Source organism: Nicotiana tabacum, chromosome 20 (assembly GCF_000715075.1).
Source record: "Nicotiana tabacum cultivar K326 chromosome 20, ASM71507v2, whole genome shotgun sequence".
In the NCBI taxonomy this organism is placed as follows: Eukaryota; Viridiplantae; Streptophyta; class Magnoliopsida; order Solanales; family Solanaceae; genus Nicotiana; species Nicotiana tabacum.
In genome coordinates, this window is record NC_134099.1 from 123,191,916 (window position 1) to 123,212,889 (window position 20,974).

General features: G+C 36.6%; 1 long non-coding RNA gene across 1 annotated transcript; it reads left to right on the forward strand.

Annotated features, from left to right (window-relative positions):
* Nucleotides 1-343: 343 nt before the first annotated feature.
* Nucleotides 344-3,187, forward strand: LOC107803261 (uncharacterized). Its single transcript, XR_001651991.2, has 2 exons — nt 344-933; nt 2,923-3,187. It is a non-coding gene; the product is annotated as an uncharacterized LOC107803261 (long non-coding RNA).
* Nucleotides 3,188-20,974: the final 17,787 nt, after the last annotated feature.

The window sequence follows — 20,974 nt, forward strand, 5'->3', positions numbered from 1 at the left end:
TCTTTAATTGTTAGAATTAATACATAAAAATCAAATAAAATATTTTTAAAATATTACATGCATTTGCTAATAGATAAATAGATTTAATTTTGCTAACTAGATTTAAGTTAGGTTTTAATTTAGGATTTAATTTGTTAGAATTTAAAATTAAAAGAAAAACAAAGAAAAAAGAAGTAAATTTGGTCTTTTAATTTCGTTTGGGCCAGCTTATTTTGAAGCCCAAAATCTAATTTGCTTTAAACATCCATCCCAACCCCAATACTATGTCCGACCCGCTGGCCCAATACTCCCCCCTCTCATTAAAACACCTCTTTTCAAAACCCTAAAGAAGACAACAATCAGACCCCTCCTTCCCATCGAAAATAACCAAAGCAGCGCCTCTCTCTCTAACCTAAGAGATCGGACCTCCCCCCCCCCCCCGAACCTAGTGTCGCCCCTCTATTCTCTCAGAGAAGAATAGACCCTTACCCCCACGTTCTTCAGCAGATCCTAGCCGCCATTTTCGCCATCACCAAGAACCAGACTCCTCTCCTTCTTCATTCTCACATCTAACCCCTCACACTCCCTCACTTCTCTGATAAACACACACACACACGAAAGGGGGGGGGGGGGGAGGAACAAATCTAAAAAATAAAATACATATTCTGGGTTTACAAAAGTTGTTTGGAGCTTAGAGTTAAGCATCAAAGTCTGATTTGGAAAATACAACATTGGAAAAGCAGAAGAAATAAAGATTGAAGAAAATTTAATTACTGGAATTTTTAAAGTTCAAATCCTTCTCGTTGTGTGTTTATAAAAGTTGTTGAAGATGGGACTTGCTCGGGTTTTCTGCTGATTTTTGTGGCTTCTTTTTTGCTGAGCTTGATCTTTATCATTAGTTCATTTTCAAAGCCAGAGATCCATTTCCTTCTTGTGTTATTCTGCTGCAATCAGGTACTACATTTTGGTTGAATGATATAAATTTCAGATTTGCTTGGATAAGAATTGTATGGAATTGTTCGTGTTTCATTAGTTTCATTCCTACGATTATTTGATAGCTATTTTCGTGTTTTTTTGTGTGTGTTTGTTGAAGTAATGTGATGTGTTTGAAATGTGGAGAGGAATTAAAATTTGAGTCTCTTATGCTTACTCTTTAAAATAAGAAAACTTTTGAAATTAACTGATTGGTGTCATTACTTTTTTGTTTCTTCTTGGAAGAGTGAAGCCTCCAGTTGTACTGATAGTTGTTCTTCTACATACCTTAATTCACAGAGTTTGAATGAGGTGAAATTATTGAGTTCATTATCGATTTTAGAGATTCACTATGAGAAAATGGTTGGTTGGCTTCTTATGATTTAACTGTAGCGTCATTTTGATAGTGGACATTTCTTATAAATTTTTTAGTGATGTAGCATTTGTTTGATATATAGGCATCAGTTTTGTGAGTGTATTAAATTCATTTAATGTATAAATGCAGTTTGTTTAGATGGCCAATGTTTGAATGTTGGGATATTGTCAAAATTTTTAGGAAATTCACTAAATCTCGAATATCATAGTTTGTTTTAGGCGCGTTTAAATAAATCATCATGACTATGGGTACGATTCCCGTGGCATAGTCATAATACATAATCCCAATTCGGGTGCACATTTCATGTGACCCGACCACAACTTAGAACAATAATAAAAATAACACATTGTTGATTGCTGGTGCATTTCACGTGGCGCGATTTGCGATATGTATAAAACAATGAGTGCACGACAATGTAACTCGTCTCAAATTAATTCCATACAAGTTTAAAATGCAGTAAATAATTAAAAGCGATTGAAAAAAGTCAAAAAATGCACAATAGGTTTAAAACATGTAATTAATCAGATAATTAGGCTAATTATTAGTAGTTGAGTGACCGTGCTAAAATCACGGAACTCGAAAGTACCTCACACCTTCTCTCGGGTTAACAAAATTTCTTATCCGGTCTTTTATGTTCGCTGACCATAAATAGAATCAAACTTCCTCGATTTGAATTTTAAAATAAACCAATGACTTGGGACACCATAAATTATCTCAAGTGGCGACTCTAAATAAATAAATAATCTCATTTTGATTTATGTCACTTTAATTGGAAAAACTTCCCTATCCCCCTCGAAAAAAAGGAGGTGTGACAGGTATTAATTGTTCCGTAGTTTCATTGTATTACATTATTGGCTTAAGTTGGTTTATTGGTATTTCATGATATATTTTGGTTGGTCTCGCTGTATAGTAATAATTGATGGGATTTCATAATTATATAGATTTCCGTTGATTTGGTTGAGGCGTAAGTGTTATGAAGAGTTTGAGCTAAATTGTGAAATACTTGTTCTTAATGTGTGATTGGTACTGATATGGTAGGATCGGGTTGCACGCCACAATAAGAGGAATAAGGTGAAATGTGATTGTTTGGTGGGATCGGGTTGCGCGCCGCAACAAGGAGTAATAAGGGTGGACAGGTGGGATCGGGTTGCACGCCGCAACAGGAAAAATAAGGGTAATATATTGAGGAGTAATAAGGGTAGACTGGTGGGATCGGGTTGTACACCGCAACTAGGAGTAATAAGGATAAATATTCATATTGTTCCTAATTATATGGTGGGATCGGGATGTGCGCCGCATCATTTTATTGTTTATGTATTTTTTCTCTGTTGTGATTTTATTCTGTAGCAGTGTAACTCTCTTAAGGATTGGTTATAGCTGAGTACTGACAGGATAATTGAGTTCTGTATTTAATTTACTATAAATTACTGTTCTATTTCGTTCCATACTTCCTTTTTCTTTATTATTAACTGGATGCAGATTATATTGTAAATGCCTCCCCTTAGCCTCGTCAGTAGCTCGTCGAGGTTAGACTTGGCACTTACAAGTACATGGGGTCGGTTGTACTGATACTGCACTCTGTACTTTCTGTGTAGATTTTGGAGCTGGTTGTGGCTGATCGAGAGGTCGGTTGCAAGCATTCATCAAGGAGACCCAACGTAGTCCTGCAGACGTTCGTAGGCTCTGGCGTCCCCTCGTATGTTCTACATTTTTGTTTTATTTTCTTTCGAGACAGATGTACTTTTCTTTCAAACCAGTATTTGTAGTAATTCATAGAAAGTTTGTGGATTATGACATCAGTTTCTGGGTGATAATAGTTTCAATATTTTAATAGCATATAGATAATCGGTTTAATATGTACTTCCGCATTTATTCCTATTCGAAATAGTCTTGTTAATTTTAAATTATGAAAATGTAAAGGAATAGATGAATATAACTCTAACGTTGGCTTGCCTAGCGAGTACGATGTTAGGTGCTATCACGGTCCCGACAGTGAGAAATCTGGGTCGTGACAATACTTATACTTGTTCAGTTTATTAGACCAGCGGGTGTCTCGACTGTTCCTCGTCACTACTCCACCGAGGTTAGCCTTGATACTTACTGGGCACCGCTGTGGTGTGCTCATACTATACTTCTGTATATTATTTTGTACAGATTCAGGTGTTTGATCGTTAGTAGCTGAGCAGATTCTTGCTGGGAAGACTCAAGGTAAATTTGTTGCTGCGTTCACGGGCTTCAGAGTTACCTTTCTATTTTGTATTCACACTGTTTTTACTTATTTCCAAGTAGTTATATTTAGAAGTTGTAGCAAACTCTGTAGAGCTTATGACTGGTACCACCGGTTTTGGAAAATTACAAATTTTGTAGAGATTTCTATTTCGAGACTATTAGATTTAGTTATTATTGTTGTTATTTCAGTAAAATGTTAGGCTTATCTAGTCCCTAAGACTAGGTGCCATCACGATACCCAACTGAGGAAAAATTGGATCGTGACATAATTTGCTGTAAAAAGCAAGAATTGGTCATTCTATTTTGTGTTTGTTTGTGGTGTGGAGCCACAGTGTTAGTTGTGAGTTCGGCTGAACCCAATAACTTTTGTTCAAATTATGTATTTGTATTAACAAATCAAATGAATATGTACAAATTATTAATTTAGAATCCAATAACTTAAAAGGATTTTAATCCGGACCGATAATATTTATATCCTAGCTCTGCCTCTGTTTGTTTGGACCTCATGGTTCATTTTCGATTATTGGGCTTTGAAACGATGTTTAAAGGTATAATCCATATGGATCAAGTGAGTTGAATACCCATATACTCCGTTGAAATCTCCTTTCGTCCTAAATTGTGGAAACATCTTAGGGAAATAGCCGCTCCAAATATATATATATATATATATATATATATATATATATATATATATATATATATATATTATTAATATTATTATAAAAGCATGAATGTTAGGAAGCTAAATGTTAAGAGACAAAAATATCCTCGAAAAGTTGATCGATCTTTTTGCCCTTTAAATTTAATATTTCATTTATGTAGCAATTTAATAATGAGTATAAATATAATTTTGGGTTAAGACTAAATAACCTTTTTCTATTGGGATTCAATCGATTCTAAAATATAAAGTTTCCTTCAAAGAAACAACTCCATAATTGCATAATATTATAACATTTAGAATTATAATATTACTTATATTAGAAACGTTGCCAAAAATATTTCTACGAGCATGTAAAAAGATTTGTCATATTTTATATACAAGCACTAATTGTTCCTAATTTTGTTATCTATCACAATCAGTTTGTACGTGTATAATTGTAGAAGTTTTAAAACTTTATTTCTTGTCTCAAATTTATTAGTCAAGAAATCCTACTCATTCTAATCAAATAATTTAATTTCTACAAAGCAATTGCTCTTTAGACTCTAAGAAATCAACCCGTTCAAACCAAAATAAAAGTAAGACAAAAGTTTTCTCCAAGTTATACTTATTACCTCAATTTATAATCTAACCATAATGAGCACAAAAACCTAACTACACTTGGCCTAGTCATCTATCACTACCATATTTAAAAAATAAATAAATTAACATGACAATATTTCACTTCAATAGAACTTAATTATAAAAACTAAGACCAAAATACCATAGGAATGTAACTACATTAAATTTTATTTTTTGGTGTTATTGCTCATTATTAGTGTTAGTCTTTCCTTTGATCTTCTTATTATGTAGAAATCATAATGGACATATGTGTTTTCAAGTATGTGTTTATCTCTAAAATTCAACTTTTATCATAGACGATAAAGGATATCCTCTTAAATATATCTGAAAATAATTATATGTACGCTTGTGTCTTGCAATGAAAATAAATAAAATACATAACCAAATAATTTTAAATGTAGGACTATATTTTATACAACATTTTAATACAATAACTATTATATTTTACATTTTCAAGAGAGATATCGATATCGACAACAAGGGTTCTAATCATAACAAAGTAACCAAAGTATTATAAGGGATCAAACACCAAAAATATCATATATAAAGAGTATTATCTATGATACGATTATCTCTTTTTTCTACAAATGCACATATATTATTCACATGCTCAGACGATAATGTCGAATCATTTTAAATTCAAGTACTATGTAAGTATAATAACATTTGAAAAGTATGAATATAAAAAAAATTGCGATCAGATATCAACGTACAATTATTATCGTGGAACGCACGTTCATAGAAACTAGTTATTATAAAAGCACGAATGTTAAAAAGCTAAATGTTGAACGACTAAAATATCCCTGAAATCTTGATCGACTTTTTTGCCCTTCAAAAAATAAATTATTTCTTCAAAATATAATTTCATGTTGAATAAAATTATAATATTAATTGCATGGGATTCTAATCCAACCAGGTTTCCTACTTATTCTTAAGTCTACTGCCATACCAATTTCACAAGGACAAGAACTCATATCTGCATCGCCTCTTTTTTCCAACAAAAGGAATATGGTTCCTCATTATTTTATTGCAACACACTCGACATATCATTTTTTTATAGGTAAGTTAATTTTCGTTGTCACAGGAATTGTAATATTTGTATTCTTTCCTTCTTGCTGTTTCTTTTTCTACCATCATTTGAATCAATGATAGTTGTGTTTTGGGGTGACGAGGGATAGGATTTTGTCGGGGTCTTGAGTAATATGCATGGGTGTGTCTCTTCGTAAGTTTGTATAATAATCGTCATGTTTTTTTTTTTGTGCTTTGGGAGTATTGCGGCTAAATTGTTGGAGATTTGGGTATGTAAATACTTTTGATTGTCTTGTTGCATTGTTTAATTGTAGATTTCTTATCAAATATTGTCGCATGCATTGAATAGCAGTCATGTTTGAGGTAATTTAATTTGATTGATGTTATCATGATGAAAAAACCATTACAAAATATACCCAATGAATAAAGAAATATTAAAAAGGATACGACTAAGTAACAAGTTTATGCAATTAATAATTATATGTATTTTTTAAAATCGTGATCCTTTGAAGGGTCTAGCAATGGCCAATTACGTCTTGAATTCAAATATTAGTTTACTAACAATGTTAATTTATTATATACATTAATTAATTACTTCCGTTTACTCCAAACAAAATTACCTTTAGAACAAATATGCATGTGAAGTTTTACTATTTTTAGTGTTACATATTCGTGCAACACACGAGTATAGAGATTAGTTTGTATATAAAAAAGTATATCAAAATTCTATTTTCCTTCCTTATATAACACATTTCAGATTGAAAACTCAAGTTTCAAGACGACTCCACCTGTGTATACCCTTTTAAAATAGAGTTCACACTAGATAAAATAGTCATTTGATTATTCTCCTAGCAAATATTTAGGTGTTTGAATTAAATTATATTTATTATTTTTAAATCTTTCCTTATTTGAATTAATTAAGAAGTCCTTATATTTAAGAATTTAAAATCATTAAAATTTTACCTAGAATACACATCATAAATACCAAATTAAAACACTTTATTTCCAAGTCAATACCTTAATTTACTCTAATGCATATTTCCGTCAGTTAGGTGAAAAGGACATTTTTATGGTAAAAAAAATGATTATTACAGAATTTGACTTTAAAAAAAATATGAATTAGCTTTGAAATCCGTCTCATAGCTCTAGGATATTTTTTGATAATCTATTGCTAACCGATACCAAATTCTACTCAACAGTGAATATTTGCCTTTTAGCTACATAATTTATTTGTCATAATTTTTTTTTAAATTTTCTTTAGTTGACCTAGACAATTATTTTTATCCGAAGTTAAAACAAAAGAAGGATAAATAATAGATTACTACGCTATCAAAATTATTTTAGTTGACTAAATATGATCAATATTCATTATTTTCAAGAGCTTATATTTTTTAAATTTTATTTTATAATTCAAACACATTATTTAATAATATTTGTATAATTTTAAAAATCTATACTCATTGAATTAGGGTACACGTACAAAGTGCGTACTCTAAGACTAGTTATTATAAAAGCACAAATAATTTATGCTAAATGTTGAACGACTAAAATATCCCCAAAATATTTATCGACTTTTATGCCCTTAAAATATTTATATAATTAAAGATCTAATTATAAATTATCCATTGATGGAATTCTTTTTCGATTTACACTACTCATACACCGGCCCTATAAAGTTGATCCTACTTGGATTAGAAAGACACGTCCATAATTCCCTTTTTTTATACGTTAGATGCTTATGCATATAATGAAATTGCATAAATGGAGCTATAACAACTTTTTCTTTGTCATTTATTTTATTTTCTTGTATGGTTTTGCTGCTATCGGACAAAAGTTGAGCCATTATGTGCTGAAATAGGGAGGAAAAAAGCTAAACAAAAAGCTTGTTTAGTTGACTAAACCAACAATATTTAAATTATTCATCTTCAAAGCCTAAAAGTTTACATGTAACTAATTATTTAGAATTCAAAGGTCCTTAAATGCAGTAAATTTTTATTATACCTTCATAATTTATGGAGTATTATATCTTAAAAAATATTCATTCCCTCGAGTAAGTTATTAGATGAGTTTTTCATGTATAAGAAACTTATTATATATATAAGTCTTCCTAAAATTTATAGTAAAAGAAATTAAAGAGACATACTCCAATCTTTATAAGTCTTTAAAATCAGTCGTATTCGGCTGAGAAGAAAGATAAATACAAGCATGACGAACTATACCAAGTAAGGGAGCAAGCACATGCCTCCTGACATTAATTTGATGAATGAAAGCAAATTAAAGTTGATGCAGTTAGATTTCTACTAGATTAATTAATATTTCATAGTTCAACTAAATATGTCCTGAATATTAATTTGGTTAAAAATATTACTATTTCATACATAAAGTTCTACTAAATGACAATAATTCTATAGGCGACGTGGCAACGCACGTCTATAGAGACTAGTATGTGTGTGTACATATATATATATATATATACACACACACACACACTTTTAAGACTAAATTGTGATGATCCGATAGGTCATTTTATAATTTGAAATCAAATTCTGTGTTCCGAGGCCTTTAAAACCTCATTTTATCCCTTCTCAATTTGCATGCACAGTCCGGACGTATTTTCGGAAAGCTTTTATGTTGAAATCTGACGAAAATCATAATTTTTTACTTTAAAAGTTGATTTAGTTGACTTCGATCAATATTTTGAGTAAATGAACCCCAGACTCGTGTTTTGACAGTCCCGGTGGGTCCGTATCGAAATATGGAACCTGGGCGTATGCCCAAAATCGAATTTGGAGGTCCCTATCCCGAGTTATGATTTTTTGTTAAAAATTGTAAGTTTGAAAATTAAATGATTTTTAAAAATTGTTAACGTTTGATCATGTTGGTGTCGGGCCTGGATTTTAGTTTCGGAGCCCGATACAGGTTCAATATAATATTTAAGTCATGTCTGTGATATTTGATGAGAAACGGAGTTGGTTTGACGTGATTCGGACGTCCGGTTGAGGAAATAGAAATTTCAAAGAGTTCTTGAGAATTTCATTTGATTGAATGCTAAATTCATAGTTCTAGGTATTATTTTGGCAATTTGATCGTGCGAGTAAGTTTTTATGATATTATAAGACTTGTGTGCATGTTTGGTTTGGAGCCCCGAGGGCTCGGGTGAGTTTCGGATAGGCTACGGAGTGAAAATAGGAATTTGAACACTGCTTGTTTTGTAGCAGGCCTATGATCTCGAATTTGTGAGATCAGGCATCGCAGTTGCGAACTCTGCAAGTTCCGCATTTGCGAGCTTCTCATCGCAAATACGAGGAGTAGTTGGGCCAGGCAGTCCTTGCAATTGTGAGGAATTCTTCGCATTTGCAAAGTAAAGCTGGGAAGGGTAGTGATCGCAAATGTGATCTTTTTGTCGCATTTGCGGAGATTCAAGTTTGCAATTACGAACTTATCTTCGCAATTGCGAAGACAGCAGAGATGTGAAGGACCTCGCTTTTGCGATGGTCCCTTCGCATTTGATACGAAGATTGCAAATGCGACATCTGCAGCTGTGTAAAAGGGACTTAGACGGAATTTTTCATTCATTCTTCAAATTTTCAAAACGTAAAACACAAGATGCAATTTTTCAAAGATCATTTCTTCCCCAAATCATAGGTAAGCGATTCTTAATTCATTTCTTTTAATCTTTCACTTTATTTTACAAGATTTCAACCTAGGATCTAAGATTTTCATGGTGGAATTGGGGATTTTTGGGAAGAAACTAGGGATTTCAAAATTTAGGGATTTAAATCTCAAATTGAGGTCGTATTCCAAAACCAATTATATCCGGGCTCAGGCGTGAATCGGTAATCGGATTTTGGTCCGAATTTCGGGTTTGGACCAAGCGGTCCTGGATGTTGACTTTTTTTGAAAATGGCCTAAATTGAATTCCTTGCAATCGTGGATAGTTTCTAAGTCTTAAATTGAATTGTTTGGTTGGTAATTTGCTAGATTGTATTGGTCGAAGGCTTGTGTGAAGGAAAAAGCGGTGATTGAGTTTTGAGCTTGGCCGTTGGAGCGAGGTAAGTGTCGTGATTAACCTTGGCTTGAGGGATTAGGTATTATTTGCCTACTTGCTCCTCCCTCCATTCCAATTTATGTGAATCTGTTTGACTGGGCACAAAGTTTAAGAAAAAATGAAGACTTTTAAAATTTGTGGTCCTAAACAAGTCATAAAGGGGCCTAGAGTATTTGTGTGGCTACAAAAATTTCTCATTAAGGGTAGAATTGTAAGTTTAAGCTAAATTGTTTCCAAATTTAGAAAGGGATCTTTCTTTTTGGAATTGACAAAAAAGAAAATAGGTTCATATAAACTGGAACGGAGGGAGTACATGTTTGGATGTTGAGTACAACGTATAGGTGAGGTGGCGAGTACCTATACGTTGTTGTCGAGTCATAGCATGTGAGTGAGTCTTATTCTTGTAAATGTTGTATTCTTGATCATATTGTTCATGTTTAGATTAGCTATTCAATATGTTGAGCAATTTCTTATCATGTTTTACCGAATTTGGTATTGATTGAGTATTGACTCAAAGTTGAGGTTGGTATTGTGGAATTAAGTATTGAAGCAAGACTTGTTGTTGTCATTTCTATCTCCCTATTATTGTTGTCCCTTGTTTTGGTGAGGTTAAAGCATGAAGGATGATGCCGTGCACGTTTCTATTATTTATTATGGTGAGGAAGAGTGTTAAAGCACGAAGGGTGATGCCATGCATGTTTCTGTTATTTATTATGGTGAGGTTGAGTGATAAAGCATGAAGGGTGATACCGTGCACGTTTCTATTATCTTATCTGGTGAGGTTGAGAGTAAAAGCACGAAGGGTGATGCCGTGCACTTTCTTTTACAGTGTTTATCCATTTCTATCTGTTTAAGGCATATTGATTGTGCATGTTATTAGTTCCATTGTAATTCTTTGTCTTGTAATCCCCTCAACATGCCCCCTTCCCAATACTTCTTGCATTGTTCCTTTAGTTGCTGTTATTATTGTATATGTATTGATAAACTACACAGGTTTGTTTGGGAGTGTCTTGTCCTAGCCTCGTCACTACTTCATCGAGGTTAGACTCGACACTTACCAGTACATAGGGTCGGTTATATTGATACTGCACTCTGCACTTTCTATGCAAATTTCGGTGTTGGACCGTGTTGACCCGAGTTGAGTTGCTGACTTCAATCCTACAGGAGTCCCAAGGTAGATCTGCCGGCGTTCGTAGACCCTGGAGTCCCATTCCAGTTATTTCAGTTTACTATTTCTTTTAATTAGAACATAGTTGTACTTTCTTCCAGCCAGTATTTGTAGTGACTCTTAGAAGTTTGTGATTTGTGATACCAGATTCTTGGTAGCTGTGTATAATTACTTGGGTTATTATAAAATTTTGTACTCCTTTAAACTGTTTTGGTTTAATTGTTGTTATTTACTGAATTGGTTACGAGTTAACATATTCAATCTCTAATTGTTGGCTTGCCTAGCATCTGAAAAGCTAGGCTCCATCGCGGTCCCGACGGTGGAAAATTCGGGTCGTGACAAGTTGATATTAGAGCACTAAGTTGCCTAGGTCTCACAATTCACGAGCAACTTGGTAGAGTCTGGAGTATCGGTATGGAGACGTTTGTACTTATCTTTTAGAGGCTATGGAGGTACAACCAGTTTCACTTCTATTCTTTTTTATCGTGCGATTTTATTCTATCAAAGCTAATTGAACTCTTCTATTCTATTCTCTCGTATATGGCGAGAACACACACCGCATCTTCAGCTGAGCAGTAGCCAAAGCCCCTAGTGGCAGCTCCTATGAGGGATAAAGGTCGAGGCCAAGGCCGTGCTAGAGGCCGAGGCAGGGGCAGGGCTCAGCCCAAAGCTAGAGTAGCAGCACCAGTAGCAGAGCCTCAGGTTGAGTTTGATGATGAGGTACTAGCCTATACTGTTCCTGCCGGACCAGCTCAGGTCCCGGAGTGGTTATCACATGTACGGTTTCAGTTTGCAGTAGGGATGCCTCAGTATTATTTGATCCGGGTTCTACTTATTCGTATGTGTTATCCTATTTTGCTTCATATTTGATTGTGCCTCGTGATACTTTGAGTGCTCTCGTGTATGTGTCCACACCTGTAGGGGATTCTATTGTTGCAGATCGTGTCTATCGTTTGTGTGTGGTCATTATTGGGGGTCTTGAGACTCGTGTAGATCTCCTACTTCTCGATATGGTTGATTTCGATGTTATTTTAGGGATGGATTAGTTGTCATCTTATCATGCTATATTGGACTGTCATGCCAAGACAATGACCTTAGCCTTGCTAGGGTGGCCTCGATTAGAGTGGAGAGGGACTCCTGGTCATTCTACCATCAGGGTTATTTTTTATATTAAGGCTCGACGTATGGTCAAGAAGGGTTGTCTAGCTTATTTGGCTTATGTCCGCGATTCTAGTGCGGAGGTTCCTTCCATGAATTCTGTGCCAGTTGTTCGAGAGTTTCCAAAGATATTTCCTGCAGACCTGCTGGGGATGCCACCCGACAGGGATATTGACTTTTGTATTGACTTGGTTCCGGGCACTCATCCTATTTCTATTCAGCCATACCGTATGGCCCCGCTAGAGTTGAAAGAGTTGAAGGAGCAGTTGCAAGATTTGCTTGATAAGGGATTTATTAGACCCAGTGTCTTGCCTTGGGGTGTGCCCGTATTGTTTGTAAAGAAGAAAGATAGATCAATGAGGATGTGCATAGATTATCGATAGTTGAACAAAGTCACTATCAAGAACAAGTATCCATTGCCGAGGATTGATGACTTATTTGATCAGCTTCAGGGTGTCAAGGTGTTTTCAAAGATCGATCTGAGGTATGGCTACCATCAGTTGAGGATTAAGGTGTTCGATGTCCCTAAGACAGCTTTTCGGACTCGATATAGGCATTATGAGTTCATGGTGATGTCATTTGGCTTGACAAATACCCCAACAGCTAGGGATGGGCATTCGGTACTTCGGTTCGGTATTTAAGAATTTCGGTTAAGTATTTTGGTATTCGGTTTATCAATTGTGTATACCAAATGTCGTACCAAAGTATTTCGGTACGGTTCGGTATTTCTTATTTTGGTTCGGTACGGTTTCAGTTTAAACCAATTCTTCACTGTCTAGAGCTCCTAGCTGAAATATAATAGAGGATCATTCTAAACCATAATCAAAAGTAGAAGGATAAATTTTAACATTTTTCCTGATATATTTTGAAATTAACAATTCACTAAGTTCACGTTGGAACTCCATTAAAATCAAAGGGAAATATAAAACGATTTGCTAACAACAATATGAATAATCCTAATAGTTCTCTTTGTGAAATTCTTCCAATAGTTGGAACATTTCAAAATTACAAATAGTAGCCATTACATGCAACAAGGACTCCATCAGTTTGGTCTTATCAAACCATGTGTTCGACGGTAGAATGGAATATTAAGACTTAAGAAGTTCGGAATATCAAAAAAAAATTATCATACCATAAAATAGCGAGTCACATTTTTAGAATTAGTCCCTTGAAAAACAACCAAATTTTGACTATAGTTCCTTCTGTTCGTGAAGAAAAATAACCACTTAAAACTTGTTTAAACGTTAATCTTTTGTATATGGAAAGATTGACCATTGGGCCTTCGCAATGAACAAATAATTAGGTGACAACTTGAACTACAAATTCTATTGACTTTGAAAAATTCGAAGTGTATACCTTGATTGAGCTATGGAAATTTGTATTAGAATTTGGACTTTATGGGTGTGGGATTAAGGTTATTGGGCTAAAAAACAAAAATAAAGTTGGGCTTGGACTAAACTATTTCGGTATTTCGGTATACCGAAAATCAAAAACATAATACCATATACTGGACTGAATTACCGACATACCGAAATTTCTGCACCAAGATAAATCAAAATACTGAAAAAACCGAAATTGATATACCAAATTAATTCGGTTCAGTTCGGAATTCATTTTTTCGGATTTTATGCTCACCCATACTAGCAGCATTTATAGATTTGATGAACCGGGTGTTCAAGCCTTACCTATATTCCTTTTTTGATTGTGTTTATTGATGAAATCCTGATCTAATCTCGAAGCCGAGAGGAGCATGAGCTTCGGATCGTACTTCAGACGCTGAGAGATAGCCAGTTGTATGCAAAGTTTTCAAAATGCGAGTTTTGGTTAAACTCAGTCGCCTTCTTGGGGCACGTTGTATTAGCAGAGGGTATTCAGGTGGATCCTAAGAAGATTGAGGCCGTTCAGAATTGGCCTAGGCCTACTTCAGCCATAGAGATCCGTAGTTTCTTGGGATTGTTGGGTTATTACTATCGATTTGTGGAGGGGTTTTCATCTATAGTAGCCTTGTTGACTAAGTTGACCCAGAAGGGTGCCCCATTCAGATTGTCAAACGAGTGTGAAGCGAGCTTTCAGAAGCTTAAGACAACTTTGAACTTCGGCGGCGATGTTGGTTTTGCCCACAGGTTCAGGGCCTTATATAGTATATTGTGATGCATCTCGTATTGGACTTGGTGCGGTATTGATGCAGAGTGGAAAGGTTATTGCATATGCTTCACGACAGCTAAAGGTTCACGAGAAGAATTATCCAGTTCATGACTTGGAACTGGCAGCCATTGTTCACACGCTGAAGATTTGGACGCACTATCTATATGGCATGTCGTGTGAGGTGTTCACGGATCATAAGAGTTTGCAGTATTTGTTCAAGCAAAAGGAGCTCAATTTGAGGCAGAAAAGGTGGTTGGAGCTACTGAAAGACTATGATATCACCATTTTGTATCATTCCGGTAAGGCCAATGTAGTGGCCGATGCTTTGAGTAGGAAGTCAGCTAGTATGGGTAGCCTTGCGTACATTCCAGTCGGTAAGAGTCCGTTTGCATTAGATGTTCAGGCCTTAGCTAATCAGTTCGTGAGGTTGGATATTTCTGAGCCCAATGGTGTTTTAGCTTGAACAGTCGCTCGGTCTTCTTTGTTTGAGCGTGTCAAGAAGCGGCAGTATGATGACCCTCATTTGCTTGTCCTTAGGGACAAAGTGTGGCACGATGATGCCAAGCAAGTTACGGTTGGGGATGATAGAGTTTTGAGGATGCAAGGTCGTGTTTATGTGCCTAATATGGATAGGCTTCGTGAGTTGATTGTAGAGGAGGCCCACAGTTCCCGGGATTCTATTCATCTGGGCACCGCCAAGATGTATCAAGACTTGCGGTAACATTATTGGTGGAGGAGGATGAAGAAGGATATAGTTGCATATGTATCTCGGTGTCTAAATTGTCAGTAAGTTAAGTACGAACATTAAAGACCTGGTTGTTTGCTTCAGAAGATAGAGATTCCTGAGTGGAAGTGGCAGCGTATCACTATGGATTTCGTTGTTGGACTCCCACGGACTCAAAGGAAGTTTGATGCAGTTTGGGTTATTGTGGATAGACTGACCAAGTCAGCTCATTTCATTATTGTGGTTGTTACCTATTCTTCAGACCGGTTGGCAGAGATTTATATCCGTAAGATCGTTCGTCTTCATGGTGTGCCCATGTCTATTATTTTTGATTGAGGTATGTAATTTATCTCGCACTTCTAGAGGGTAGTACATTGTGAGTTGGGTACGCAGGTTGAGTTGAGCACAACATTTCATCCTCAGAAGGACAGACAGTCCAAGCGTACTATTCAGATCTTGGAGGATATGCTCCACGCATGTGTTATAGACTTTGGAGGATCGTGAGATCAGTTCTTGCCGCTTGCGAAATTTGCCTACAACAACATCTATCAGTCAAGCATCTAGATGTCTCCCTATGAGGCATTATATGGTAGACGGTGTCGATCGCCGGTTGGATGGTTTGATACGGGGGAGGCTCGGTTATTGGGTACAGATTTGGTACAAGATGCCTTGGATAAGGTTAAGATCATTCAGGATAGACTTCACACAACTCAGTCCAGGCAGAAGTGTTATGCCGACCGTAGGGTTTGTGATGTGGCATTCATGGTTGGAGAGAGAGTGTTTCTTCGGGTATCACCCATGAAGGGTGTAATGAGGTTTAGAAAGAAGGGCAAGTTGAGACCTAGGTACATCGAGCCTTTTGAGATCCTTGAGCGAGTGGGAGAAGAGGCTTACAGACTTGCATTGCCACCAGGTTTATCAGCGGTGCATCAAGTGTTTCATGTGTCCATGCTTCGAAAGTATCACGGTGATCCATCCCACGTGTTTGATTTCAGCACTGTCCAGTTGGACAAGGATTTGACCTACGAGAAAGAGCCGGTAGCTATTCTAGACCGGCAGGTTCGTCAATTGAGGTCGAAGAGTTATCATTCAATTCGAGTGCAGTAGAGTGGTCACCTTGTTGAAAGAGCTACCTGGGCGTCCGAGTCCAATAAGCGGAGTAGATATCCCAACCTTTTCACCAGGTTAGGTACTTTTCTATGTCCACTTGAGGACGAATGATTGTTTTAGAGGTGGAGAATGTGTTGACCCGATAGGTCATCTTATGATTTAAAACCAAATCTATGTTCCGAGGCCTTTAAAACCTTATTTTATCCTTCCTCGATTTATGTGCATAGTCCGAGCATGTTTTCGGAAAGCTTTTATGTTGAAAGTTGACGAAAATCATAATTTTTGCCTTTAGAAGTTGAATTAGTTAACATCGGTCAACATTTTGAATAAACTTACCCAGACTCATGTTTTGACAGTCCTGGTGGGTCCGTATTGAAATATGGGACCTAGGCGTATGCCCGGAATCTTATTCAGAGGTCCCTAGCCCAGGTTATGACTTTTTGTTAAAAATTGTAAGTCTAAACATTTAATGATTTTGAAGAAATTGTCAATTTTTTATCTTATTGGTGTCAGGTCCGTATTTTGGTTCTGATGCCCGATATAAGTTCAATATAATATTTAAGTCATGTCTGTGAAATTTGGTGATAAACGAAGTTGGTTTGAAGTGTTTCGGACGTCCAGTTGAGGAAATAGAAATTTCAAAGTGTTCTTGAGAATCTCATTTAATTTGGTGCTAAATTCGTAGTTTTTGGTACTATTTTGGTTACTTGATCACGCGAGCAAGTTCGTATGATTTTATAAGACTTGTGTGCATGTTGGTTTGGAGCCCCAAGGGCTCGGGTGAGTTTTGGATAGGCTACATAGTAAAAATAGGAATTTGAACATTGTTGGTTTTGTTGCAGGCCTCTGATCTCGCATTTGCGAGATCAGGCATCGCAATTGCGAACTCTGCAGGTTCCACATTTGCGAGCTTCTCATCGCAAATGCAAGGAGTAGCTATGCCAGGCAGTCCTCGCAATTGCGAGGAATTATTCGCATTTGCGAAGTAAAGCTGGGAGGGGCAGTGATCGTAAATGCGATCTTTTTGTTGCATTTGCGGAGATTCAAGTTCGCAATTGCGAACTTATCTTCACAATTGCGAAGGCAGCAGAGATGTGAAGGACCTTGCATTTGCGATGGTTCCTTCGCATTTTCAAAGCTCAGGTCGCAAATGTGATATCTGCAGCTGTGTAAAAGGGACTTAGATGGGATGTTTCATTCATTCTTCAAACTTTCAAAACCTAAAGGACTTAGATGGGATGTTTCATTCATTCTTCAAACTTTCAAAACCTAAAACACAAGACGCGATTTTCCAAAGACCATTTCTTTCCCAAATCATAGGTAAGTGATTCTTAACTCATTTCTTTCAATATTTCACTTCATTTTACAAGATTTCAACCTAAAATCTAAGATTTTCATGGTGGAATTAGGGATTTTTGGGTAGAAACTAGGGATTTTGAAATTTAGGGATTTAGACCTCAAATTGAGGTCGGATTCCAAAACCAATTATATATCCGGGCTCGGGGATGAATGGTAATCAGGTTTTGGTCCGAATTTCGAGTTTGGACCAAGCGGGCCCGGGTGTTGACTTTCTCGAAAATGGCCTAAATTGAATTCCTAGAAATTGTGGATAGTTCCTAAGGCTTAAAGTAAATTATTTGGTTGGTAATTTTCTTGATTCTATTGGTTCGGAGGCTTGTATGAACGGAAAACCGGTGATTGAGTTTTGAGTTTGGCCGTTAGAGCGAGGTAAGTATCGTGGTTAACCTTAGCTTGAGGCATTAGGTATTATTTGCCTACTTGCTACATGTGTCACAGCCAAATTTCCAATCTGGGTCGTGATGGTGCCCAACATCGAGGTTAGGCAAGCCAAACTTAACCAAACTGGTGGGTTCCATTTATTTTACCAAAAACATTTCCAACCTATACTTAGTTAAAAACTAAACATTCAATAATGATAAATAGTTACGCAAATTTAAAACTGAAGAGACCAAATGATGTCATAATTAAGTGATTACATGCCAAAAGAATAGTCTACTAGTGTGTGTGCCAAGACCTGGTGTCACAAGTATATGAGCGTCTAGTAGAATATATAAAAGAATACATCTATCCTTCTGCCTGAAATAGAATAGACAGTCAAAAACAAAAGAGAGACTCCATCATGCTGGTGAACGACATCGAAAAGGAGGAGCAGTTCACCGTGGAATCTCGGCCAAATATCAACAATGCGCACCAATAGGGTAGCCAGATGCACCTGCCTCAAATCATGTACAATTAAGTACAGAAGCGTAGTATGAGTACCTAAACAATATGTACCCAGTAAGTATCTAGTCTAACCTCGAAGAAGTAGTGACGAGGGGTCGACTTGATACTTACTAGGGTCAATAAGGTAATAATATGAAGTTCAATATTTCATTCACAATGTACATGGATAGAAACAATTCAAATAAGAGGTAGTACTAAAATTTTTATCATCAATTAATAAATCTAGGAATTTCTCTCCTTTAAGACAAGTGCCATTTCAAACAATAAATCATAAGAATTATAAGAGGTTCCGGTTCCATTATCACATACAATTACCACCGAGGACGATCGACCCGTTCCAACATAAAAGTAAATTGTGCACTGCCGAGGGTCGAACGACCCGAACCATAGATGCATTTATTCACCCCGCTCTCGAATCATACATGTGACGCGGTAAGAAAATACAACCCCGCTCGCGAATCATACATGAGACACGGTAAGAACATACAACCCCGCTCGCGAATCATTCATGCGACGCGGTAAAACATATTTTTATCATTTAAAATACAACACTAATTTGATTCCTTTTTCCAACAAACTGAGACAATTCTCTTGAAGTCTTTTAAATCTTTAGATTTCCTTCAACTTAGTTACTTCCTTACAATTAGCACACATAAATCAATAGTAATGTCCACAAAGCATTGTGTGATCCTAGAACTACCCGGACAATAACAGAAGTAGTAGCTACGTATGGACTCTCATTACCTCGTGTATATGTAGCCCCCACAATAAATCACATATTAACCAAGTTCACCTATGGGGAGAATTTTCCTAGTACAAGGTTAGAAAAGAGACTTATTCACGTCACGACCTACTTTCCGGTCCAAGCTTAAGCCCAAACCCTCAATTTGGTGCCAAACACTCCAAAACTATCCAAATGGCATAGAAACTAATCAATATAGGCTTAAAAGTTCATATCCCAACCATTAGAGTGATTCCCCAATCCAATTTACAAGATTCCTAAAAATCGTCCCCGGGCCCACGTGCCCGAATTCCAAATTTTTTTAAAGAAAGTTGTTACTCATAGCCTAAGGATCGAGAATATGTGATTTTTACTCCATTGCATAACAATTTTCGTGGTTAAATCTTGTTTTCATCAAAACCCTAGGTTTTACTCTAATCCCATGATTTTCACTAATTTTTGTGTAGTAATCTACCAAAAAACCAAGTATTAAACTCACATTAAGTAGGAACAACTTACCTCACAATTGCTAGGTTGAATTCCATCTTTGGAAGCTCTTAAATCTCCCAAGGATGCAATAAATGACCCCAACTAAGTGTATGCCCCGATTTTTAAACTTACTGCCCAACTGCCCCCTTCATCGTGAACGCGATAGGGGCCTCGCGTTCGCGAAGTCTATTGGTTCAGGCCTTCTAAAGGGCCTTTATCGCGAATGCATCAATGGACTCGCGAACGTGAAGGCTAGCTTGGCTAGACCTACACGAACGTGATAGTTGCTCCGCGAATGCGAAGAACAAAGATGGCCAGGCCCAGCTACTTTACTCTACGCGAACGTGAGTCGCCTCACGCGGATGCGAAGGTCACTGATCCAGACCTTCGCAAACACGGAATATCTATCGTGAACGCGAAGAGAATTTCACCCCTAGCCCCAACCCCTTCTACACGAACACGATGGTTCCCTCGCATTCGCAAAGAAGGAAACCAGAACTGGGCAGATCTGGTATGATGCATTTAGCTCCCAGGGGTCCGAAACTCATCCGAGCCACTCGGGAGCCCATCCAAAGGCACTAACAAGTCTATAATCATAATACGGACTTGCTCGAATTCTTGAAACGCGAAAAACAACAATGAAACCAAGAATCATACCCCAAAAGTAAATTGGGTCAAACTTTGAACTTCAAGTTTTCCAAATTCGCCGAATGCGTCGAATCATACTTAGACTATTCGGATTGACACTAAATTTTGTGTGCGAGTCTTAAGACTACTCGGATTGATACCAAATTTTGCATGAGAGTCTTAAATGACATTACGGGACTATTCCGGATCTCAAATTCAATTCAAATCTCTATATCACAAAAACTCGCTCCAAACCAAATTTAAGGAACTTCAAAGTTCTTCAAGAACTAGCTTTCACTATTACGCTCTGAAACGCTCCTGGGTCATCCAAAACCCAATCCGGACATATGCCCAAGTCCAAAATCATCAAATGAACCTATTGGAACCGTCAAATCCTGATTTCGAGGTCATTTACTTGAAATGTTGACCGAAGTCAAACTTGGCCTTTTAGGCCAACTTTAAGGAACCAAGTGTTTCGATTTCAACCCAAACTCTTCCAAATCCCGAACCAACCATTCCCACAAGTCATTAATTAGTAAAAGCAAGTACGGGAAGCCTTATCTAGGGTAACAGGGTTCTAAAACAAAACGACCGGTCGGGTTGTTACATTCTCCACCTATTAAACAAACGTTCATCCTTGAATAGGTTTAGATTCATACTTGAAGTGCTAAATAAG